General features: G+C 40.9%; 5 non-coding genes across 5 annotated transcripts; 2 read left to right on the plus strand and 3 right to left on the minus strand.

Annotated features, from left to right (window-relative positions):
* Positions 1–8,719: 8,719 nt before the first annotated feature.
* On the plus strand, positions 8,720–8,791 carry trnad-guc (transfer RNA aspartic acid (anticodon GUC)). The gene has a single exon. It is a non-coding gene; the product is annotated as a tRNA-Asp (tRNA).
* A 1,273-nt stretch (positions 8,792–10,064) lies between these two features.
* On the minus strand, positions 10,065–10,137 carry trnav-aac (transfer RNA valine (anticodon AAC)). The gene has a single exon. It is a non-coding gene; the product is annotated as a tRNA-Val (tRNA).
* A 739-nt stretch (positions 10,138–10,876) lies between these two features.
* Positions 10,877–10,949, minus strand: trnav-cac (transfer RNA valine (anticodon CAC)). The gene has a single exon. It is a non-coding gene; the product is annotated as a tRNA-Val (tRNA).
* Positions 10,950–25,139: 14,190 nt separating this feature from the next.
* On the plus strand, positions 25,140–25,211 carry trnad-guc (transfer RNA aspartic acid (anticodon GUC)). Its single transcript has one exon. It is a non-coding gene; the product is annotated as a tRNA-Asp (tRNA).
* A 1,102-nt stretch (positions 25,212–26,313) lies between these two features.
* Positions 26,314–26,386, minus strand: trnav-aac (transfer RNA valine (anticodon AAC)). Its single transcript has one exon. It is a non-coding gene; the product is annotated as a tRNA-Val (tRNA).
* Between the last annotated feature and the right edge of the window lie 1,008 nt (positions 26,387–27,394).

Here is a 27,394-nt window from a genome sequence, read left to right on the forward strand (position 1 = left end):
GAGGTGGTTACTGGTGACCAAGCAAATTCGGCTACCATCAAATAAAGTAAGGACAGCTGGAGAGGGACGGAGACTGGTTATTTACATGCTCAAAACTGATATTTAATGAAATGACTTGACTTAAAAATGGCCAGTCCTCCATGACTGGGGAATGTGATCTCCAGATAAAGCAACACACTTGCCAGGACAATAATTTACAATGGACACCGAAAACTCTAAGTGGTTTGTCCAGAATCTCAACTCAATGAGAGTTGATTTATTTTTATAAGAAATAATTCAGTCCCTCTGGTTTTAAAAAATAATAAAAAAAAACTTCTGGGAACAAATTTACAAGAAGGCTAAAACAAATTAAATACAATATAAGGAGTCACATCAGGTTAAATATAGAGCTTAAAATGTGACCAGGAATATTTCAGCGTACCAGAACCTAAATATTTTAGTCGCTCTGCAATTCACAACAGTATCTTAATTTACGAGCCTTCATGCACTATGTGAAGCTTATATCCTGTTGAAACATAAAACTGACTTTGTCAAATTAACATGAACCCATGCTTTAAATACACCAGATACATCTACAGTCCGGCTCCGCTCTGTTGCGTGTCGACTGCGTTTGTCAGCTCAAACCAGCCACAAGATAAGTCTCTCTTCATTCACGTTGGGCTGTAAAACCTCAAACCTGTTGACTCTTGGTCTGGCTCTGCCTATAATTTCTATTTGTTTTTGTAGTCAAGACAAGTTTTGACATGGTTTAGGTGGTTTCCGTGCCCAATTTCCTGTCCAGCTCGATCTTCTCTTTGATTAATTGATGATGATTGCTGAGTATTAGCTGTGATCTGCAAGACCAGCCATGCAGCTGGACTACAACAGAGCGAATCCATTAAAGGCCCATTTATGGTCAACGTCACGTACGGATACAGATACGGATACGGATGGAGCTTTCTGTCTGTGCTCTCTGCTCATTTCATCCATATTTCTGCACCTTTCCATGAAGCTTACGGATACGGACCAAACGGAGCAGTACCACAGGAAACAGTGGGGGCAGTGTTGCTGTTACTACCTGATACTGGGCTTTAGCGAGACATGCAGTACATTATTTACACCTCCTTAATGGTCGCCATACTTGTTTTTGAGTTTTATTGTCATAAACTTCTGACTCTGGGCTGCTTCCCCTGGTGGATGTATAGGTTAACAGCAATGCCAAAGTAGAGGACAACTGTGAGCAGTTTGAAACTGACGGCTACATTTTCGTACGTAAAGGGAGGACCTTAAGTTGACACATTGACTTGAATGGAAACCTATCTGATCTGGTGCCGTGACAGAGCGGTGATGGACTGATGATGCATCTGGCGTATTTCAGCCGTTGGTCTTCTCTGTGAAGTGTCAGATGAATATAAAACCTGGGTAAACAAAGACGACAGAGATATTGGCTTGGCTTTGAAAGAGGACTAAGTGGACTTGAACTGAAAGACAGCTGGATGGAGACACAGCTCTGAATGGGAAACTATGCAAAATAATCAGTGATGTCATTTAGCGACTTTTAAGACAGCCAATAGCTATTTACCTCACAGAGGGATCAGTAACACTTTAAATTACTGGTGTTAATAGAATGATCGACACGTCAACAGGTGGATGGGGGTAAGAAAGGTGAGTAAATTGGCATCAAAAGATCATAACATATCTATGGGGAATAATAGCTGTGATGTTCCCCCACAATATCTTTAGGGCAAAAAGGAGCTGGGTAAAGTATTCAGGATATAATCTTTGTGTTTTTGAACAGAACTTTTCTCAGTAATGTTCGTAGTGTTTTGACACTGGCCTCTGGCTCCACAGGAGTATAAACTATTTCCCACAGAGTCTTGAAAGCATCTCAGTCCCTCTGCACTCAGACGTCTTCGGCTGATGTCATCCAGTCACAGGATTAAACGATCAGTCTGTGTGTTATGTAACGTATAAAAACTCAGACATGATGAATCTGTGACCAACCAGCTGAATCATCAGATAAAGCTCAGAAGTGGAAGCAGAGAGTTTGATCTGTCCGTGAAACAAGATGTGAGGAGATGTTGTGACGGTACGAGTCCCAGCTGATCGCAATGTGCAGCGAAACGGAAAGTCAGGAAGTTTTTCATGGATTCATCCGTAAGAGGAACATGCTAACCCAACACTAACAGTGTTGGCAACAACTTTTCAGACCCCTCTAGTGACTCTTTTTCAGAAGAAGCAACATATCTACTGTGACAGTATCACATTCCACATTTAAAATTGATGATTGACTTTATGTCCTTTTTGCTTCTTTGTGAAAATATATAAATTAGTGCTGGGCAAGTTGATGCGTTATTTTCGCGTTAACCCGTCAATCTATTAACGCGGTTGAATATTTTATCGCACATTAGTGCATGTTGTTCACATGCTTTTATTTTGTAAATGTCTGTTGCTGACCGCGGTGGAACCGGAAGTGAAATTGACGGAAAAACACGATGAGTAACCAGAACAAGCATGGAGAAGAGGGGCAATGCCACGGAACTTCAAGGCGCTCGCCGCTTAGTGTATCAATCCGCGCGCGGTGTGCCAGGTATAAACAAACGCAGGTAGTCTGCCAGGACGAAGAGACACGATGAGAACTAGAGCCTTATTTAGCGGTGTTTTTGTGTGAAAGAAACGCGCTGAAAATTCTCTAAATAAAGCGTGAATGCAGACCGATATCAGATTTTTTCAGTGGGGGTCCGTTTATTTGTGTTTTTGGTCAAGTAAAATATGGCCCCGTCTGAGTGCAGAGGAAACCTGCAGAGGAGCAGGGAGGGGGTGTTTGGCGCGAGCGCTCTGGGCTTCTGCTGCACAAAAACACTGCTGTAGGGGTAATTTCTGCCCTAAACCTTGTGACCCAACTTGTTCCATCCCGGAGTATCACTTGAAGCTTTGTTTCGGGTAGTAACAGCAACACTGCCCCCATGGTTTCCAGTGGTACTGCTCTGTTTGGTCCGTATCTTAGACTATATAAAACATGGACGCAGCCTCTGTGATGTCACCCGTCTGTTCCTGAAACTGTAAAATGAAGCCAATTCATGGACGGAGCGGCATTTGCTCTGACGCCGGCTGTTACATTTTCTCCGAGCAGCTACAGGGCGCTCGCCAGTCACATGACCTGAGCTGTGCATCTGATTGGAAAATCAAACGAGCCCAACAACTTCTAAACCGCAGAGATAGAAAAAAAGTCACTTGACATACAGTGTGTGCTGAGAGTGAAATCAGCGGTTTAGACCCAAGCTGTAAATTAGTTTTAATGCTGTAAAAGTCTGTTTTTTTTTTATCAGCGACTTCTTGCACTCCTGCTTAATTTTTACTGACCAGATGCTGCCCCTTGGTCCGTATCCATAAGCTTCACGGAAATGTGCAGAAATACGGACCAAATGAACTCACAGCACTGACAAAAGACTCCATCCGTATCCGTATCCGTATTCGTATCCGTATCCGTATGTGACGTTGACCATAATGGGCCTTTAAGCTGCGTATTGGGTAGTAACAGCAACACTGCCCCCACTGTTTGGGTGCTACTACTTTGTCTGTAAGTGTATGGAAACGTTTAGAAAAAATCAGACGGTTTTATGTCTACTTTTCACACTCTGAGCTTTTTGACCACGTGACGTATTTCAGAAACCATCTGTGGTCCTGCAGATCGAGACATCCACACTTTGTGAAACTCACTGGTTGTCTGTTTTGTGATTCTTTCATCTACAAACAGTGAGAATTGTTCATTTCCCAGCAGATATTGTCAGATTAGATTAACAGAGTTTGGGAATTAGTCGTTAATTGAGATTAGAGAAAGACGGGTTTGAAAGCAGTGATGATGATCTCCATTTCATTCAATAAAGTTTGTGACAAAGAGCTTGATGTCTACAAAAACCTATAGGCCTTCTGTCCCGTATCTTTGGGTGTGTGTGTGTGTGTGTGTGTGTGTGTTCAAAGAGGCTCAGTCTGTGCGTTTATGATCCCTCTGGGACAAAAACACTGATAGAGCAACGCTGACTGCACAGCTTTCATCAATACCAACTTGCTCAACAGCTGATAGGGATATTTTGTTGGCTGCCTGTGTGTGTGTTTATGTGCTGATGTGTGTGTGTGTGTATTGTACATGTATGTAACTGTACCAGGAGGGCAGACACAGTCCTTAAAAAGAGCTGACATTTATTTTTTCTCTGCTGGGCGTATCGTTTTGAAGGTTAGTTTTTCATTAACTGACCCTAAAACTTCAACAACGTGACGGAACGTTAAAAAACAGAAATGTTGATTTATGTAATTAATTTTCACAGAGATAAAACCAGGTAATAACTTTAATTCAGGTGTTTAACTTTAAATTGACATTTCATATACATATTTTTACAAAAAAAACCCTGAATTTATTTAGCCAAAAACTTTAACAAAGGGCAACATTTTTTACAAGCATTGAGACAAATTTACAAAGTCAGAATTTTGATTTTTTTTCTTTTTCAACAACTAAACGCCAACGTAGTTTTCTCTGCCGTGATCCGACACGTGGATGTGATGTTGACCTGGTTGTGGATACGAACACACGTCGAAGCCTTTATGACCCCCTCAGATATGTACCAATTCCACATACATGTAAAAAACACAAGTTTTTTTCTGGAAAGTTCCACGGCAGCACAATAATAAGGGTCAACCGTGAAGCAGGGTGCCCTGTTAAACTGGCACACAGAGATACGCTATCTCCGCTCTTTGCTTCGAGGATGTTTTCTTCAGGTTTGTAGATTGTGCGGCACAGAGGAGTAACGTGACAAAAACAAACCTTTTCCTGTGATTTTATAGGTCAACTTTCTGCACAAAGTGAAATCCTGCCGCTGACACCTTAATCAAAAGACGTGATCTTGGTGGAAGTCCTTTTTTGGGACTCACTCACCACCAGAAGTGTGATCTTTGATTTGAGAGAATTCATCTTTTAGTAAATTTGTCTGACGAATCTACCTGTAACGAATGGATTAGTGATCTCCCAGTGGTCTGACTGGACCAGGGATACTGAAAAAATAACATTTAGAAATAGTTTTTCTTTTAAATGAAGAATTATTAACTGCCAAATAAAAAACAGCTGAGCCATTTCAAGGTGTCTTAGAAAGTCTTCAACTCGTGACTTAAGCAGTTCCACTTTGACATGTGACAGATCTTTGGTCAACTTTTTGATCATTTTTTGTGTGAAACATGAAAAAACAAAATTCTCCTACCTGGATGACGTAACTGTCTTTCTCTTTCGTAGCTACAAAGCTACATTTGGTTCTTCTGCCACAATTAAGCTAACGTAACTGAGCCTCCCTGTCCTCTTCCTGGTCCTCATTTATCAATCTTGCATGGCGCACATCTTGGTGTAAAAATGAGCTGAAGACAACATTCAGGTGTGATTTATGAAACATGCGTACCAGAGCAACCCCACAGACGGATTTCCCTGGCTGCACTGCATTCTCCACTGACATGATATTTGCGTACACAGACTGAGACCTGGCGTGGGATTTGAGCGTACCCATGTTCAGATTGATAAATGCCGATCTGTGCGTGATAGATTAGGCCATGGGGATAAATTAGATCTGGCATCAACACAAGGCGTTGTCGAGAAGACAGATCTGTTGGATTGATTTTGTACCCAGAGAAAAGACCGTGAACAGGTTTTCAACCATTGTTGCCACTCCTTAGCAGAGAAAGTTATGGCCCTTGTCCCCGGGGCCCCTGTCCACCAGCTCCTCTGAGGGGATACCAAGGCATTCCCAGGTCAGTCAAGAGTTTTATCTCTCCATCGTGTCCTGGGTCTACCCTAGGGTCTCCTCCCAGATGGACATGCCCGAACACCTCCCAAGGGTGGCGTTTAGGAGGTATCCTGGCCAGATGCCTGAACCACCTCATCTGGCTCCTCTGGATGCAGAGGCGGCTCTGCTCCGAGCCTCACCCGGATGTCCTAGCTCTGAACCCTATCCCTAAGGCTGAGCCCAGACACCCTGAGAAGAAAGCTCATTTCAGCCGCTTGATCTTGTTCTCTTGGTCACTACCCACAGCTTATGGCCATAGGTTAGGGTTGGAACGTAGATTGACCAGTAAGTTGAGAGCTTTGCCTTCTGGCACAACTCTCTCTTTGCCACAACAGACCGGTGTAGTGTCTGCATCACTGCCGACGCCACCCCGATCCGTCTGTCAATCTCTCGCTCCATTTTTCCCTCACTCATGAACAAGACCCCAAGATACTTGAACTCCTCCACTTGGGGCAAAGACTTCCCCCGTACCTGGAGTGGGCAGTCCACCCTTTTCTGACTGAGAACCATGACCTCAGACTTAGAGGTGCTGATCTCCACACTCGGTTGCAAACTGCCCCAGTGGGAGCTGGAGGTCAGCGTTCGATGAGGCCAATAAGACCACATCATCTGCAAAAAGCAGAGATGGGATCCTGAGACCCCCAAACCTGACTTCCTCCACCACTTCACTGGGCTTAGAAATCCTGTCCATAAAAGTAACGAACAGAATCTGCGACAACGGGCAGCCCAGGTGGAGTCAAATAGCATAAATTTGCCAAATGGCGCTGATTAGTAAACAAAATCTCAACTAAGATGGAACTGTTGTATCTTTTGTACGTGACATCCAGAGCCGCTGAGTTGTTCGAGTTATTTTGATTCTTGGTTGTTTTGGTTTGTGACTTAATAGATCAGCCAGGTGTCTGAAAAGGGGTGAATTCTTTGAAAAAGACAAAGAATCATTTCCCCAAGTGAGATAAACCAAGATAACTTTGCGTACGTAAACATTACAAAGAAACAGAAGTCTTGTTTTTGTTTTTGCTGACTACACTGGAGTTACCGTCAATTGGCACTCATTCCCAGTCAGACAACAATGATCAATGACTGCTGAAGATCAGAAGGCAATGTAAGGGTGAGTACTATCCATCTAGCATCAGCATGTTAGCATCTTTGGTTGTGCAGATGTTAGCATGTGTAACGGGGCCTTTAAGCTCAGTTCACTCCCTCAAGGAGTGGCGTTTTCTCTGGCACTCATAAATGCAGCACAATGTTTATCATATCTAAGAGTAACTGGTTTATGGTTGGAGGAAGAAAGAGTTTGAAGAGTTATCTATAGAGAGCAGAGACCAAGATAACACAGGATGAGGATATACTGTACAGAAAGACATGGGCAGCTGAAGTTCATAAAACATTTTCAAGTAGTGCGACACAGCAGCTAAATATGGTCTGATAATTGTGTCAGCACATTAAATAATGATCAGTGAAAGCTGCTGACAGCTTCTTAAAAAATATTACCACCCAAATAACATCGATACAGATTCAGACTGTATTAGTTTTATCAGAGGACCTATGTGTCTTGAAATATGGTTGGTGATTTGGATTAAAAACACAGACGTCCTCCATAATTAATACAATTAATCAACGGTCCAGGTGATGTCCTGCATCCGTAGGTAAAATCTTTGCATTTACGTTGAGACTTACAAAGAGCCTTGAGGGTTTAGTGAACTCAGATCAGTGACGACAGCAGCTCGTACAAAAACAGACCAAAGTGTGTCATCAAGTCTCTGTTTAAACTGTTCAAGGCCCGATACCAGCTGCAGGAAGGGTAAAGTACCACACACACTGACGTAAAGCCACACAACCTGGGGGAACCTGCTCTGCCTTTTTGGGCTTTGGGCCTGAAACCTATCTGGCTTTTAACATACAGTAAGGGGGTGAGATATAATTGACAATTTAATTAAATTTCATTGTATTTTTATTGTATTGGATTTGAATTGTTGTGTCCTGATGTTGATTTTGATGGAAAGCACTTTGGTCATCTTATGCGTTGAAAAGGGCTCTACGCACAAAAGTTGATTGATTGATAAACGGAAATTTATAGTCATTATATAATGCTCACACAAGCCTCTGATGTAGAAAGAGTAAGAGTTTCCTAAAATGGCAAATCTTGATTTATAAGATTTATTTAGTATCATCATTGTCCAGGAAACATGAAACTTATTGCATTACACTTGATGAGTTGTATTTGTATGTTGTTCTTGTGGAAAGTTTTTACATTTTATGACATAAATAGCAATCTTTTCTATTCTTGTGCAATGCAAAACATTTTCTCATTAAACTGTTGGTTAAATCATTTTACATTTTAGATTTAGTTGCAGTTTTTAACCCAAATGTGTGATTGTTGACATCTTTTTGGCAGCATCTTTTAATGACAATGTGTGTATTAATTAAAATAAAAATCCATTTTTGTCTCAAGCCTCCATGGACGCAAACAGCTAAGACCAACCACTGATGTAGACCCTTTGGCCACCACCACCACATGATGTCTTTGATCAGGGCCCCACCTTGTGGCTCTTTGAGGAACTGCAATCCAGTAATCAGAACCGAGAGAATGCACTGCTTTTAGAAGGGCCCCTAAAATAAAGTTTTAAAACTTTAATTTATATGAATGTATTTTACAACAGAGAGGGATTTTGAAAAACAAAAGTAAAGATGAGTCAACAAGAATGTAAAATGTAACCTCACTCAAGTGTTGACATGACCTGTTAAACCATGCCGCCACTGGAAAGTTGAAACCTTTGTAGTGCATCTATTTGTGTGTGTGTGTGTGTGTGTGTGTGTGTGTGTGTGTGTGTGAGTGAGTGTGTGAGACCCTTTGAATGTAAAAAGTCCTGGGATATGGTGAGATATCTGAACAGCTGACTGGTGATGCTTGGCCACCTTCCTCGTTAGTATAGTGGACAGTATCTCCGCCTGTCACGCGGAAGACCGGGGTTCGATTCCCCGACGGGGAGAAATTTTCTGTTTGAGGTTGATTATTTTTAACTTCTAGTTCCTCAAATAACAACCTTAGTCATTTTTTGTCCCAAATCTTCTCTTGATTCTGGCTCGCTCTGGTACAATCTCCTCCATCTTCAGGTGAGCAGGTCATTGGACTTGACCCCTGTGGAACAACGTCAAGAAAGAGACTGAGGTTGTTTTATTTTACCTGTTATAATCTAACAAATGATCCATCCATCCAATTTCTATACCACTTATCCTGTTCAGGGTTGTGGTGGCTAAAGCCTATACCAGTGTCTTAGGGCGAGAGGCATGGTACACCCTGGACTGGTTGCCTGTCAACCACAAGGCTGACACACAGAGACAGACAACCTTTCTCACACACACTTGAATCTAAAGACAATTAACCAGTTAACCTGATGAGCATGTTTTTGGACTACGGGAAGAAGCTGGAGTACCCTGAAGAAACCCACGCATGTACTTATATATGCAGTGATGCATATAACTAAAATATGACAAAGGATTTTGGGGGACCGAAATTGACATGATTCTTCAATTCAGAGTGAGGAACCCCGACTTTTCCTCTGACAAAATTAAGGCAGAAATATTATAAAATTAATAAATTAATAACCAGATAATTCAAACAATGCTATAATACATATAAAAATAAATATTAATTCATTAAAATTATAAATACAAAAAATAATCAATTTAAAGAGGAATACATAATTGATGAAAATGATAAATATATATAACAATATAGTTACAAATTAAAGGATTTGTGTATTTACCAATTAATGTATAAATTTATGCAATCATTTATTTAATTATTTATATGTTGAAGCTTTTATTTAATTGATTATCCATTTATTTCTACATTTATTTATCTATTGATTAATTAATTAATTAATTAATTTTCGCTTTTGTTGTTTTTGGTCCCCAATAGCAATTCAGTCCGTTTAAAACAGATCTTCTTAAAGCTCTAATTTACATTTATACTTTTCCACTTACAAAATAGGCACAGAAATACAGACATGAATTAATGTGAAAATATAAATTCACATAAAAGGGTTACAGTAAGGGTTAGTACAATAAAGTGCAACAGTATATTTATAAACAAACAGAAAGTAGGTGGGAAGACAGAGCACTATAGAAACACAGAAATTGAAAACATTAACATACAGACACAAAAATTTGATTTTTTTAACCAAAGTACATAAATGTACCCCATAGGGTGTAATTTACCTTGAGCACATCTGTTTACAATATCCCAAAAAGATGAAAACATGTTTCCGCCCGGTTTCGAACCGGGGACCTTTCGCGTGTTAGGCGAACGTGATAACCACTACACTACGGAAACTCGCGGGAGCAGTGATGACGTCATACGTATTCATTCACGTACCTTTACCTCATACGTCCATTAAAGATGCTTTTTCTGACCAAACGAGGGTTTATAAAGAAGTCCTTGCAACGGATGAGGTACAATTTTCATCTTTCATTAATATTTAATCCAGCTGTGGAGTTAAAAACCGCAACTTTTATCATCCAAAGAGGGAAATAGCGCCACAAAGATCACACTCCTGGCCAGAAATATATTGCATCCGTAGTGATAAGAACTACCTTAGAGAATGAATGCAAAGAGATGAGATAGTTAAGCTATGATATGGGTGGATAGGGATTTGAGGAGCCAAGATTGAATAATATTTTGTAAACGGATTTAAACAACATGTAGATATTTGATCTGCTTCAGGCTTTGTTAATAAAACAGAAAATGAAAGTAAGAGGGGCAAATTTGTTCATTCATTTAACTCCACTTAAAAATCCCCCTTCCTGCACTCTCAACTTGTATATATATATGAAGATTGGCATTTCCTCAGAGTCCTGATTCACGACTGAAAGACAGAAAAACACACTTGACAAACACCAAATAAGCTGAGTCAGTAAATGTCTCCTGATGATGAGGAATCAGAGAGGAGTTTCCTGTTTGCATCAAAGGTGCCGTTGCGAACAAGAGCACTTCTTTAGTTTGCCCTCCACACATATAACATTAAAGTGTTCAATGTTCGAACTTCACAACTTTTAGGCAAAGAATGAAAACATGTTTCCGCCCGGTTTCGAACCGGGGACCTTTCGCGTGTGAGGCGAACGTGATAACCACTACACTACGGAAACTGGTGAAAGAAAAGGCCGTGACGTCACAAGTTGTAATTCATAAAAACGGACGATTCATGTTTGTAAAACTATTTTGTCCGCCTACAGATGGTCTTAAAGTGTTTCCTGTCATCGCTACAGCGAATACTAGATCTTTAAATCAAAAAATGAAGCTGTCTTTACACAAAACAGCTTCAACTTTACCATGAAAGGGTGAAACAGCGCCGCCAAATTCCCACCGGTGGTCAAAAATATATTGCATCCGTAGTGATAAGGACTACTGTTGAGAATGTATGGGAAAAGTTAAGGTGTTGAGCTTATTGTTTGCAGCAGTTGAGCAGGAAATACAAGGGTTCGAATCACAGATGTGAAGGCTTAATATTTCAGAAATGAATTTAAAACCAGAAAAGATGTTATATATTGATCATTGATGTCTGATACTGATTAATATTGACTGAACTAAAGAATTCTCACAGTTTTTTGGTGTTTGACTGGTATCATACTTTTACATCTATTTTTTTTATATGTATCTCTATCCATCTCTATCTATTGATAGTTATTTCTATCACATATCTATATATCCGTCTGTCTATAAAGTTTTAGATCCTCTTGAGAAATTTTAATAACACTTTGATTCAGTTTTACTATATTTTGACTTCTCATTGTGTTTTCTGTGAACAGAAAATGATGAAGAAGGCACAAAACCTCTTTTTTAAGTATTGTTTCTGTGCTTTACCTGTTTTCACCCACATTTTTTAAAGCATCATGTTTTTGTCTCTTATAATAAGTGATTCAGTGGACTGAATGTAATGTATGTTCAGTCTGCACCATCTCTTAGTAACCAAGGAAACAGGTTGAAACAGAGTATAAATCAAACAAACCTGAAAGTGTGAAGAAACTGACTCAGTCTTGTCCTTATATAGCACACAGGACTAAGTCAGAGGCCACCGTTTCTAGACCTGGGGTCTGTTTCACAAAGAAGTTTCCCTAAACTCTGGGTCTAATTCTGAATTGTGAGTTGATCTACTTTGAGATGGTAACTGAGTTTTCGGTTTCAGAACAGCTGATTTGAGTTAGTTTAATCAACTTGGAGTAGTTTCACCTGTGTGTGCAGACCAACCATAAAAAGCCAGCATTAATGGAGCCCAGATTCAATGGTACAACATGGCAAAAGAGAGGAGTAGGGACGCATTTTCACTCTAATTCAACCAGAAATTTTAATGCGCTCAGATGAAGAGTTCGAGCATGTTTTTAGAAAAAAAAAAGAGCAACACAGCTGCAGCTGCAGAAGAGAGGCAGAGACAGCATGGGAGACTGTTGCTGCTCAGGTCGATGCGTTAGTATAAATGTAGTCCTTTGCAATCACAATAACATTTGATCTGCTTGAATTGTTTCATATTAGTTTAATTTATTTAACATAGGTGCAATCCTGCAGGAGTGAAGCGCACATGGCAGCAGCTCAGGATAAAATATGCACCAGGGGCTGAAAGGTTTTTGCTCTGAATTTAAATTCCCAGGATTCTGTAGGATTTTGATTCTCTTGTCTCTTTTTCTGCTGGTATATCAGTGTTTTTGTTGATCGATCAAGTATTTTTGGTTTTGGGCATTTTTCTCCGTGTGGATTTATTTTTCATTTCCTTGTGGCTTTAATAATGTTTTGCGTTGTGTGCGTCAAGGACCAAAAACTGAGACGAGGACAATTTACAATAGCTTAAAAAAGGACATATTGATTGTTTTTGTTAGTCTGGGACTTTTATATAATTTAGATTTAAAAAGACTGAGATTGGGAGATTATTTTGTTTGAGATTTACTTTGGATTTGTCGTTACTCGTGGGGTGCGCAGGAGAATAATAAGTTACTGATTAAACTGGAAATATTTTGCTTTATAGCACAGTGTCTGAGAGACTAATTTGATGCATTTGTTAACTAATATTATTTTGATTATTGATATACTTCTACTTTTCCCCAAAGTTCCCTCTTGAGTTTTTTATAACACAGACTTAATAAAGATTTTGTTGTAAATATTAAAAAACATTTTTCAAGCAGGTAAAATCTCAGCGTAATCTCATGGGGAACCTCATTTTTAACATACTTCACATTGCAGAGTAAATATTAAGTGGCTATTTGACTGTGCAGTGGTTTTGTCTAAAAAATAATGCTGTTTTCACACACATAAATGGCTTTCACTTCAATATCACATTCTGTTAATTAACTAAGCCCAATTAAACTAACACAGACTTCTACTCAGTCAACAGAAAGAAGAGAAAAACCACAAAGACTGGTAAAAGCCGTTTTCTGACCGCTCTGCGTAGTCGCCTTAACTGCTCAGCATCACCGTTATTATACAACAAACTTCTGTTTGCAAAGAAACACAGTGCAACACACAACATCTGCTGGGAAGTGAGCGCATGACTGTGGGCGGTAATGTTGCAAATATAAGAAAAGATTAGGTTGTGTATGTAAAAGATTGACTGAGATGTGAAACTGTGGCTCTCAATAAGGTAACTGTCTGGAAATGCGAGTACATGTGTGGTCTGATCATCACCTCCCGACATATTTTTAATTCTCAGCGCAGTAATGCTACACCTTCATCCACAGGATTGTTGACAAAAGGACACGCCATGTGAGAGAAAAAGCTCAGTAACACCCACTGTGCCTGATGAACTGACTGATTTTTTTAAATGATTTTTTTCTTTTTTAATGACAGACAGCTTAACAAGGCTACACCAAAACTTGCCTGCTGAATGAATGAGGAAATGAAATGGCGTGTGACGCTGAAAGAGGGCAGAGACAGAAAACCCAAAGTTTATTGAGAAAAACCTGGTCTCGAATCTGAGTGGAGCTGGGTGACAAAAATACTAATAATAATTTTTCCTTTCAAGAGTTTAATCACTTCTTGATTCTACCTCCCGATATATTTTACAATCCCCCCAAAAAATACACCAGAACGGCAGCTGTCAATCATCGTTAAATGTTACGTAAAGTCTCGTTTTTAACCTCTTATAACTAATGAAAATGAAATTTTTAAGAAAAAAAGAGGACTGGATGAGAACTGAGAACTGGATTATCCTGAGCTGTGTGAGTGTGACCACTCACTTCATCCTATGTATGAGGGTCTGGCTCGTTGCTACACTGCAGCTGGAGTGGAAAAAGCCATGTACCAGTGGGTGGACAGGTATAAAGGTAAATCCATTTTTAAAATTCTCAGTTTATGTGGGTGAAATCGCCGTGTTTGTGTGGTTGAGAGGCCCAACTGGACAGAAAAATGTGTGTTTAGGAATATATCCATATACGTGTGGATCAGGCCTTAGTGCACAGAGTGGAGGTGAGAAACTGAAGAGAGGACCAACACTGACAGCAGAAAGAGACCAGACAGGAGAGAGTGACAGAGCATGAAGCAGTTGCCCTGGATCCTTTAGATCCTGTGAATTTCAAAAATAAAATCATGCAAACAATCCCCAGAGGAATTTTGGAGGAAAGCAGCTTAAATATAACATCTTTTGGAAAAAGAAATATGAATGGCTTCGGTACTCAGCTGAGGAGGATGCTGGGGGGTCAAGGTCTGGACCTCACCAATTTTGAAACCCTGGTTACGGCCCTGCATAGCTTTAACTGTAGAACATTAAAAACTGCAACATGAGACTTTTTTTTTCCAACTACTAATAATACACATTTTCCTTTTTCATGTTTTAGGGACTGCTGTGCAGCCTTCAAGGTGCTGGACCCTGGGGCTCAGGAGGACAACAGAGGCTATTGTGACAGAGACAACCTCAGGAAACCTGTCAACACCTGTGCATCAAGAAGCAAGTTCAATGCTGATATTCCTATCAAGTTGGATGTGTTTCACTGCACGGGAGTGTGTCTCCGAGCATCATCCTCTGTTCAGCTCTTTTTGCCAGTTCCTCTCTGCAGCCTTCATTGTTGTTGATCAGAGCGATCTCCAGCGGCTCAAGGACACATACACGTCCAACGAGAGTGTCACCACCCAGAGAGCTTCTGCACAGAGTTGAGGATGTGATGCATCACTTTCACCTGGCAAAGGACACCAACAATGAGCTCCTCTTTAAGCCCTCCATGCTCAAGGTGTGGAAAATTCAAAGGATCCACATCCTGAGAGGCTGCCTCAGTGATCCTGAAGTGGGGGAGGGAATCCCGTACAGGTAGCACAGGTGGCACTCGGCAGCTCACTTATGTCAAGGGAGAGGGAGCTGCTGTATCTGTTTGGATCCCTGTGAGAGGCACATCTCAGCTGGAGGGTTTCCACTTTCACCAAGCCCAGTGGGTGACAGGCAGCCGGGTCTCCAGTGGACTTGGATGTTGAGGAGACTGAGGAGCCTCGCAACATCCAGTCGCTATGGAGACGCAGTGTCAGTCTCCACGTCAGGAGGAAGCACATATTTCATCAAAGATATGTGTTTGAGCCGAGGAGCGGGTGTCTGTCCGTCCGTCTATCATGATGTGTGCCGTGAGCTGTGTCACCCAATAAACCCGCAAAGGCTGTTAACTTGATTCTGTTGTCCCATTATTCATATATCTGTGCTAACATCTGTGAAATCCCACAGAGAATTGGCGTCACGAATTTCAGGTCAGAGCAGGAGCCAAGGACTTAGGTCCCCTGTGCCCAGGGTTTAAATAACACAGTGGCCTTTTGGGGGAGCCCTATTTTTAACCATGTGCACCTCAACTTTCTAACTCACTCACATGTATGAGCATATTTCATTACCCATATGTAGCCAATAACAGGTTTGTAGAAAAAACATCTACTATAACTACAGCAACTGCCTTATACAGTATTTAAAATATCATATAGGCACCATAGCAGCAATCCAGAAGTGTCAGGGAGTTTTTCTGTTGCTAAAATTCACAGTAAATATGAATCAATCTTGCGTGGGAATTGGCGCAGATCCGGGTGTAAAAACGATCCTACGGCAATGTTCACGTGTGATTTATGGAACGTTCGTACCAGGGCCAATCACAGCGTACGCCTGATCAGCTGTTGATAAGTGTGGCGGCTGAAAACAATCGTACTTTACAAAACACGCCCCTAAATATTCAAGGTTCAGCTGGTCGAACCCACGTAATTTACATTACATTTACATGGAGGGACACATTATGGGACAAGGAAACTTCTCCATGCTGGTAACCGATAACGCCATAGCAACAGAGAAAGAGAGGAAATGACGCCGCGTTGTTTGGCAGCCGGATAAGTCGCATTAAAAGGGGGTCAGAAAAACTTGTCTGCAAAGAAATCACTGCAGTGATCCAGCAGTGTGGATGTGACAAAGTCAAATACAGCAGAGTTTTAAACATTTAATTTACACAGCCTTTGTTTATACCGTAATTAATTAATCCGTGATTGTAAAGTTGTCTTTTAAAGATGTGTTTGAGCTCTGAAAGAAGCTGCAGACTGAACCTGTCACAGACTGAGGAGGGAGTGGAGCTGAAGTGTGTCAATCGTGAGCAATTACCCACGGGTAGACCAGAGTTTAACGATTATCCGTACCACGATACGAGCACATAAGTTGTGACCTCATGTAAATAAACATCTTTTGTTATGGAATAGTCACTTTTTCACACAAAGTTCATGTTTTTATGATAATATGAGGAGTGAAATAATAATCTTCACAGTAAATCCTGTAATCAATACAGCTTCTTTAAAAAAAAATCTGTGCTAAAAGTTCGATCCAGCGTAACTCGAAAAATCTCTAGAGAGACTTTATCATGGACATGAGAGTGTATCAAAAACTGATAACAGCATCTCTATTTTTTTTTTTCTAAGTAAACCAAAGAAGGATACATTTTTTTATACGGAGAAATCAGCTGACAGATCGCACTGCTCCTTTATAGCGAAGTATTTTACAAATTGGCAGAAGAAATGTTAGAAACATTCTTGGTGTCATATCTAATTCAAGGATCTAAATATTAATCTAAGATCAGTGTTTATTTCTAAAAATGTTTTGATCTCATTTGGCAACAAAGAGCACATGGTACACAGAGACTATATAGACAGGAAGTGATCAACACAGGTGTGCAAGAAGACACAGGTGAAACACATGAGGAGCAATCAACAAGGCGGGAAACACAAGGACTAAACCAAACACAGGGAAACTCAAGACATTAAAGACACGGAAACCCTAGAATAATCACAAAAAGAGTCATGACGAGAACCAAATCAAAACCACAAGGAACACACACTAAGGAAAAAACAAGAGACACAGAACACTCAACAAAAAACACAAGACAAGAACCTCAAATCAAAAACCCAGAATAACACAAAACCCAACTGAAAACCCAAACCATAGCATACAATTTAGTGTAAACTGCTAAATGAGTCTGATGAGCTGACGAGAGGTTATTCCAAGATTTGGCATACCGTCAGATATAAGTTTAGACAATGGGTCTGCTTTTGTACATAAAGTTGCCAAGGGTGTCCTCTAACAGTTGGGAATAAAACAGAGATTATCCGTATATCCGTATACTGTCGCCAGAGCAATGAGATAGTTGAACGTATCAACGACAGCGTCGCAGGTTGAGCACAAATGTGTTTCTTTCCCTTTTAAAAATTGGGAAACTGATGCAGGTATGAATTTCTCCGGCATAGATAACAGCCCCTGTCAGGCTCTCCATCTTACTGATAATGCACTTTGCTGTCCTATCTTTGTATTTGCAGCTCCCCCATGCCCGGAGCCGGCTGGTGTGTCTCTGCCAGCTGACCAAGATGTGGCCAGATGGAAATGCTCCCATCAGCAGAAAATGTGGATGAAGGCTGAGCTGGAAGAACTTGGGATGTGGCCAGGGTGGCGTCCAGTGCGCCATCCCACGAACATGCTGTCCCTGTGGCGTCACCCACCTCAGCCTGAGCTCATAGACTCTGTTTCTGAGCTGCCTTCCCCCAAGTACTTCCAGCTCCGCCCCTTTTTCATCTGGAAGCCAGAGCACCAAATCATGGAGAGAGTAAGGAACACATACGTGTTGCCCTGTCTTCATGGTTGCCGGAGTCCACAAGTTGTGTCTGCAGGTGTCGGCAGGCCTCGAGTCATCATAGGCACCAATGGCCAGTACTATATTCTTGCCTCCAGGCTTACTTGTAAAGCCTGCAAGAAGTGCTGGCATGCCGACAAACCCCAGTGGCTGGCATTGTTACCGAGGCGCATCCTTAACATCGTCCCTGCTTTCCTTACCCACAAGAAAGCCATCTGCAGATCAGTGATGGATGAACTGAGGCGCAGTGGCAGGTCAGCAGAGGACATGGCAAAACAGCTGGCAGAGACACTCCACCTAAAATACGAAAGAGCCCACCTGGCCTACCTGAACAGCATCCAGAGCATCAGGGATGCTGAGGCAGGTGTCCACGGGCAAAAAACCATCGCTGGGCTCCTCAGGCAGACCCCCTCTCCTGCACCGTTTGGAGGATACTCCGACACTGACGGCTGGTGTGGGGTGTCCATCTCCTCCCACTATCTGGTCGACTGTCTGGTCAGTGAGTATCAGCGCCAGGAGCACCATCTGACCTTACTGCTGCAGGGGACTTTCGGGAGAGCACTGAGGTCAGATCATACCAGAAAAGTGGAAAGGAAGGTTGTGCTGTCATCAGGCACAATGTCTTCCTACGCCACAATGAATGAGAACTGGATGATCCTGAGCTGGGTGATGCTGCAGTCAGAGTGTGATCGGTCCCTTCATCCCTTGTATGAGGGTCTGGCTCGACGCTACACTGCGGCTGGTGTGGACAAGGCTGACTACCAGTGGGTGGACAGGTATACGGACCAAGACCTAAGTTTAATGATTATTCGTACCACGAGAGGAGCACATAGGTTGTGTTCTCATGTAAATGAACGTCTTCTGTTAATAAATGGTCTCTTTTTCACACACAGTTCATGTTTATATGATAATATTGTGAGGTGTAAAATAATCACAGTTAATCCTGTAATCAATACAGCTTCCTTAATAAAATCCAGGCTGAAAGTTTGATCCAGCGTAACTCTGAAAGTTCTCTAGAGAGACTTTGTCACAGACATGGGGGTATTAAAAAAACTGATAACCGCCTCTCTATTTTTTATTTGTTTTTGTTTTTTTTAAAGTCAACCGATAGAAGAAACACAGTTTTGATACGGAGATTCAGCTGACAGCTTGCGCTGCTCTTTCACAGCGAAGTTTTTTATAGATTGGCGGAAGAAGAGTGAAATGTTAGAAACATTCTTGGTGTCATATCTAATTCAAGCATCTAAATATTAATCTAAGAACATCAGCTTTCATTTCTGAAAATGTTTTGACCTCATTTGGCAACAAAGAGCACATGGTACACAGAGACTATATAGACAGGAAGTGATCAACACAGGTGTGCAAGAATACACAGGTGAAACACATGAGGAGCAATCAACAAGGCGGGAAACTCAAGGAGAACCAAACCAAACACAGGGAAACTCAAAACATTAAAGACACAAAAACACTAGAATAATCACAAAAAGACACACATGACGAGAATCAAATCAGAACCACAAGGAACACACACTAAGGAAAAAACAAGAGACACAGAATACTCAACAAGAATTCAAACAAGAAACACAAGATAAGAACCTCAAATCAAAAACCCAGACGAGAGGTTATTCCAAGATTTGGCATACCATCAGAAAAAGGTTTAGACAATGGGTCTGCTTTTGTACATTAAGTTGCCAAGGGTGTCCTCCAACAGTTGGGAATAAAACAGAGATTATCCGTGGTATACCATTCCCAGAGCAATGAGATAGTTGAACGTATCAACGACAGCGTCACAGTTGCAAGGTCCGTATGAGGGAGCTCCCCTTAAGCAGTTGCAGATTGAGCTTTAAGACTATATGAATCAACTCACTGCCATACATAAGACCTACAGGAAAAGAGCAGAGAGCCAATCCCTAACCAGGCGGACAAGAAACTGGTTGGTGCCAGGTGATCAGTTGTACGTCAAGATCTTCCGAAGAAAGTGGAACGAGCTGTGTTGAGAGGGGCCGTACACGGTGGTGCGAGCTACTCCAATGGCAGTCCAGATTGAAGGAAGCGGGACCGTATAGCACACAGGAAACAAGGGTAATGGGACCATAAAAAATTCTGTGATACTTCCAAGTACTCATCCGTACCCTCAGCCAGGTGAAAGAACGTCAGCTACCACATCCAAACCATAGATTGTACGGTTTTGAAGCCCAAATCCCACCGTCTCAGGCGCCACCATTGTAGCAGATTCTGCGCAGTAGAGACTGTGAGGGATTCTGGGAGAATCTGAGTGGAGCTGGGTGACAAAAAAAATAATAATTTTTTTTCTTTCGAGAGTCTAATCACTTCCTGACTCTACCTCCCGACATGTTTTACAATCCTCAAAAAAAAAATATACGAGAATGGGAGCTATCAGTCATCATTAAACGTTACGTAGAACCTCGTTTTTAACCTTGTATAACTAATGAAAACGAAACTTTTCAGAAAAAAGAGGACTTGGATACAAGACACCCAAATAATATCTTCAAATCATCACAACAATTGGACGTGAGAAACATTTCTACCAGGTGTATTAATTTTTTAAAATTTGACCACAGCCCATCTGGAATGGCGGGAAAGCTAGATTTTTAAACCTATACTGCAGCCAGTCACCAGGGGGAGCAGTTTTCGTGGAGACCTCACTACGAGCCGAGCAAGCAGACGTCCATTTTTTTTAGAGTGTATGATTCAAACTTCTGACTGCGACAGTAACGACACAACCTGTAAGCTATCACGTGACTCTAACACCAACTCCTGAGTTAGACAAAGCCAACAAAGTGTGTAAGTGGCCAGAGTGTAAGTTGCCCCCTGCTGTTTGGGAGCACCTATGCTCGGTGCTCCGGAAATGCTATAAAGGTCAGGGAGGTGTTGTCACACGCCAGATTTGTTTGTTGCCCGGAGCCCTCGCGTGTGCGCGTGCAAACAGAAATGTGAACGGCATGTAGCTGCATTTATTATGCAAACTTTTGTTTGTTTGTTTTTGGTTTGTTGTTCATGCTTTTAATTGTATTATGGTGTTTATCAGCAGCAATGATGACAAGCGGGTTTTTTTGTTGTCTGCATTCTTCTGCACCCTTTGGCAGGCGATTCGACGTAAAGAATATATTTTTCTAAACACGTACCTCTATTTAAATCTATTTTTTCTAGGGCTTTCAATGTTTGTATTTAACTTATTAAATGAACTGAATTGTATTGTTGATGTTTGCACTGATGTTGTATTTATTGTGCTTAATATTGATGTTTGATATTTTGTATTTTGTAGTTTCACGGTGTCCTAAATAAAGATGAACTGTAAGCACCAGTCGAACTCCGTCGCTGTTTTTTGATGCCGAGGGGCTGCTACAAAGTAGATACGACGACCACAAGTACAATCCGAACCATCAGTCCAACCCCGGGTAAAGTGTTAAACCCGCTGATGTTAGACAAAATGAAGCCATGACTTTAGCAAATGTCCCAACCTTGTAGTGAATATGATATCTATAGTGATTCTGAATGGCCATTGACAGAAGATAATCAACAGGGGAATGTAGATGTAACAGTTAAACCCATGCAGAGGAGTGTGAAAACTTGTACAGATACACTCTGGAAAGCAGCTAGTCATGATGGCCCTCATTTATCAATCTTGCGTGGGAATTGGCGCAGATCTGGGTGTAAAAATCAGTTTACCGCAACGTTCACGTGTGATTTATGAAACATGCGTACCAGGGCCAAACACCACGTACGCCTGATCAGCTCAAGATCAGATCAGATCAAATGAACTGACAGAGGAAACACATTTTTTTAAACAAAGAAACCAGCTGACAGCTCACGCTGCTCTTTCACAGCAAAGTATTTTAAAGATTGGAAAAAGAGTGAAATGTTAGAAACATTCTTGGAATCATATCTAAACCAAGGATCTGAATATTAATCTAAGAGCATCAGCTTTTATTTCTGAAAATGTTTTGTGCTCATATGATCTAACAACTCTCCTCCACAGACAGATTTCCCTCACTGCTACGGGCTGCCCACTGACATGAAACTTGCGTACACAAATTCAGACCTGAGACGAACTCAGGCGTACGTAGGTTTGATCAATGAGAGCCGTTGAGTGGTATCAATGGTCTATGTATGCAGTGAAACAGATAACACCTAGTGAGTGCAAAATATGCGCTGAGGCCCCTGCGGTGCTTCCCACAGTAATACTGGAAAAGTACAGTCATGAGGTATGTGCAAAAATTCAGCAATTAAAATGTAGAAGTGGTGAGTTGACCCCCAGACCAGAGGTTCCAGCCTTGTCCGGACTTCCAAAGTGTGGTAATCAATGTAGACTCCTTTATGGCTCCAGAGCAGTACACAGATACCTAGATACGTGTGTAGATTGTACTTTTAAACAGACATGGAAAGATTTCATTTATACATCTCAAGACGAGCCGCCCACAAACTACAAAGTAGATGAGTTGGCTGAATACGGATGTTTCACCAATGGAGGATTTACTAATTCCCCAGGGGGAGGACACAACTGATAACTGTAAGATCATATGGGTGTTGTCCTGGTTTCCAGAAGCTAATATGACTGAGCCTTTTGTATCTAGATCAATTTGGTTTAAAAACCCACGGCCGATAGATCGAATATGTGTTAATATAACTATGACTAGACCTAGTATATGTTTTTTCAGTAGTCAGACTTTCGCAGTTGCAGATACTGTGGGGAAAATGAGTATTGAACGCGTCAACTTTTTTCTCATTACATTTATTTCCAAAGATGCAATTAAAACAAAATTTCTACCAGACATTGGTATTAACTCAAATAATCCACACATGAAAAGAAATCACAACGTTCAGGTCCGTAAATAATGATTATGTGGGATTAAGTACGATAACACAGGAAAAAAGTATTGAACACACCATGGAAAGGCTGTATACTTTGGCAAGAAAATGCTCCATACCACCTGAAATCTGTCAGTAATTATTACTTGAACTTCCAATTAGTGCAAACCAACATCAGCTGGGCTAGAGCAAAAAAAATTTTTTAGAGCAAACCACCCCCCACCCCCACTGTAGTGACTGGATGTGTGATGACAACATTCTACGAAATACAATACCACCTTGGTGGATTGGACTATGTACATTGGTACGAATGAAGTTACCTGTTGTCGTGCTCTATGATGGCAAAGATGAAACTCTTGAAATAAATGAGAATGGCTGAATTAAACAGACATTAAAGACAGATAAATTACGTATACTATAATCAACAGAGGTTTGTCTCAAATCCCACGCCAGGTCTGAGTTCGTGTATGCAAGTTTTATATCAGTGGAGAGCGGGGTGCAGCGAGGGAAATCCGTCTGTGGAGGAGAATAATTAGATCATATGAGGGCAAAACATTTTCAGAAATAAAAACTGACGTTCTTCGATTAATATTTAGATCTTGAACTAGATATAACACCAAGAATGTTTTTAACATTTCACTCTTCATTCTTCGCCAATCTGTCACATCCACGCTGCTGAATCACTGCAGTGATTTCCTTGCAGGTGAGTTTTTTCCTCACTCGCTCAACTTTCCCGGTGGCGTCATTTCCTCTTTACCTCTGTTGCTACAGCATTGTTGATGACCAGCATGGAGAAGTTCCCTTTGTCCCGTAATGCGTCCCTCCATGTCGTAAATTTTGTGGGTCGGCCAGCTGAACCTTGAATATTTAGGGGCTTGTTGTGTAAATTACGATTGTTTTCATGCGCCACATTTATCAGCAGCTGATCAGGCGTACACCGTGATTGGCCCTGGTATGTACGTTTCATGAATCACACATGAACGCTGCTGTAAACTGCTTTTTACACCCAGATCTGCACCAATTCCCACGCAAGATTGATAAATGAGGGCCAGAGTGTGCAGGCTGTGGACAGACAGATGACTATGGTGGCTGGTCTCCAGCGGGCTCAAATGTTGACTCCGTACTAAATGGCACGATTCTGCCTGGACGAAAAGGAGGCGGAGAATGGGAGGTATCCGGACTTTCACCCCAATCCTGACTACTTAGACGACTCTGATGGAGATGAACAGAGTCCGGTCTGAGGTAACTCATTAAACTGAATGTTGTCAGAAGCATGAGGATACTCCCAGGGATGATGGAGTAATGAGTCTATAACCAAAGAAGTGACCATCAAGTGGTCGTTATGTTATGATTAACCTTCTCACTACTCTCTCATATTCTCACAGCTGAATGCATATTCCATTTCATGATTATGTTACCATGTCTCATTATGTTTAATTATGTTATCAGTTATAATCAGGGTAATATGTTCATTAAAACTCCTCCATGGCCGGGTTTGAGGGTTTGAGTGCCTCGATGATCCTAGGAGCTGTTGTTGGGGGCAATCGCCCCGGTAGGGTCTCCCAAGGCAAACTGGTCCTAGGTGAGAGGCCAGACTAAGTGTGGTCGAAGACCCCTTATGATTAGTTCAACTAGGAATTTGTTCACCCTGGCCGGGCCTTGGCGGCCTGATCCCCGGTTACAGAAACTGGCTTTTGGGACAGGGGCAAAAGCTTGGGAGAAGTTTGGTGACTCCATGGAAAAAGATTTTCAGTCGGCCCCGAAGAAATTCTGGCAAAGGAGGGGAAAGCAGGCCTCTGTCCACACTGCGTGTAAGACCCTTTATATTTTAGATTTAGTTACAGTTTTTAACCCAAATGTGTGATTGTTGACATATTTTTGGCTGAATCTTGTTCTGAAACTGACAGGTCCATTAATGTGTATTTATTATAATAAAAATCCATTTTTGTCTCAAGCCTTCATGGACACCAACAGCAAAGACAAACCACTGATGTAGACCCTTTGGCCACCACCACCACATGATGTCTTTGATCAGGTTGCCACCTTGTGGCTTCCTTGAGGATTTGCAATCCAGTAATCAGAAGTAAGAGTACGTACTGTTTTTAGCAGGACCCCCAAATTAAAGTTTTAAATACTTTAATTTACATGAATGTATTTTACAACAGAGACATTTCAGTGATTCTGAAAACAGTAAAGATGTAAAATGAATGTAAAATGTTACCCCACTCAAGTGTTGACATGACCTATTAACCCACACAGCCACTGGAAAGTTGAAACCTTCGTAGTGCATCTGCCTGTGTGTGTCTACATGTGTGTGTGTGTGTAAGACCCTTTGAGTGTAAAAAAGTCCTGGGACATGGTGAGATATTTCAACAGCTGACTAGTGCAGTAATGCCACCTTCCTCGTTAGTATAGTGGACAGTATCTCCGCCTGTCACGCGGAAGACCGGGGTTCGATTCCCCGACGGGGAGTAATTTTCTGTATGAGGTTGATTATTTTTAACTTCTAGTTCCTCAAATGATAGCCTTGGTCATTTTTTGTCCTAAATCTTCTCTTTATTCTGGCTCACTCTGGTACAATCTCCTCCATCTTCAGTTGAGCAGGTCATGGGACTCAACCCCTGTGGCATAATGTCAAGAATGAGATTGAGGCTGTTTGATTTTAACACTATCTATCCAATTTCTATACCACTTATCCTGTTCAGGGTTGCGGTGGTTGGAGCCTATCCCAGCTGTCTTATGCTGCGGCCACACCAGACGGGAATTGGCGAATGTAAACGCCACACTAATGCCCGAGGCCTGATGCTAAACTAATTTGACAAGCTGAGGGGCAATGCACTTTATGTGTGTGCATATTCATCTCTTAACAAACCTCTACACTCAATCCCTGAGGGGCCTGCTGCCTCTCCCTGGTAATCCACCTCCACTGGCCAAAATTAACACAGAAATATTATGAAATGAATACATAATTTGGACAATGCAGTAATATACATCAAAATAAATATAAAATCATTAAAATTATAAATACATAAAGTAATTAATTTGAAGGGTAATATGAAATTGAGGAAAATAATAAATAAATATATATCAATATAGTTAAAAATTGAAGGATTTGACTAATTTATGTTTAAATACAATTTTTTTAATTTATTCATTTTTTCAAGTGTTTATTTAATTGAGTATCCATTTATTTTTACATTCATTTATCCTTTAATTTAGTATTTCCTCACAATTATGTCCTTTTTGGTCCCCAATAGCAATGTAGTCTGTTTAAAACAGATCTTCTTAAAGTCCTATTTTCATTAGTACTTTTCCACTTAGAAAATGGACAAATAAATACAGACATAAATAAATGTGAAAATAGAAAAATAAACATAAAAGAGGTTAGGGTAAAGGTTAACACAATAAAACAGGAAGTAAATGGAAAGACAGGGTACTGTAAAAACAAAAATAAAAAAACAATAACGTACAGACAAAAACATTTTGGATAATTATGAGCAAAATAGATAAATATATATGATATTATCCAAATTGATCACATCTACATACAACATGTTCTAAAAGGATGAAAACATGTTTCCGCCCGGTTTCGAACCGGGGACCTTTCGCGTGTTAGGCGAACGTGATAACCACTACACTACGGAAACTGATGAGCTCGTGACGTCATACGTACTCATTCACGTACCATGACCTCAAACGTTCATTAAAAGTGCTTTTTCCGACTAAACGAGAATTCTATAAAGCAGTCCTTGCAACAGATGAGGTACAGTGTAATCTTTCATTGATATTTAATCCAGCTGTGGAATTAAAAACCGCAACTTTTATCATCCAAAGAGGGAAATAGCGCCACAAAGATCACACTCGTGGCCAGAAATATATTGCATCCGTAGTGATAAGAACTACCTTAGAGAATGAATGCAATGAGATGAGATAGTTAAGCTATGATATGGGTGGATAGGGATTTGAGGAGCCAAGATTGAATAATATTCTGTAAAGGGATTTATACAACATGTAGATATTTGATCTGCTTCAGGCTTTGTTAATACAAAATGAAAATAAGCGAGGTATAGTTTACACTCGCTCAGAGTCCTGATTCATGAAAGAAAGACGGAAAAACACACAATCAACAAACTCTGCATAAGCAGAGTCAGTAGGTGTCTCCTCATGATGAGGAATCAGAAAAGAGTTTTTTGTTTGCATCAAAGGTGGTCCTGCGAACAAGAGCACTTCTTTAATTTGCGCCCCAGACATATCACATTTATGATAAGTGTTCACAGGTCAAACCATACAACGATCAGAAAAATAACATAGATATGTTTCCGCCCGGTTTCGAACCGGGGACCTTTCGCGCCAGGACCGCGTATAGTTAAGCTTAACTTCCTTAACTTTTCCCATGCATTCTCTATGGTAGTTCCTTACACTACGGATGCAATATATTTTTGGCCACTATGGAGATTTGGGGGGCGCTGTTTCGCCTTTTTGGTAACGTTTAAAAACCCCTGCCTCTAACTGAAAGATTGACAGTCTGCAGGAGCATCTCAGAGCAGAACTTTAATAAAAAGCCCGCCGAAGATCTCTGTCTTGTCGTCATTTTTTTCTCTTTTGAAAATATCCTCAGTTTCAAGACGTAAGTGTTTCTTTCCCTTTTAAACATT

This window comes from Halichoeres trimaculatus, unplaced genomic scaffold (genome assembly GCF_033239565.1).
Source record: "Halichoeres trimaculatus isolate MK-OKI-2021-1 unplaced genomic scaffold, fHalTri1.1 fHalTri1_scaffold_1, whole genome shotgun sequence".
Lineage (NCBI taxonomy): Eukaryota > Metazoa > Chordata > Actinopteri > Labriformes > Labridae > Halichoeres > Halichoeres trimaculatus.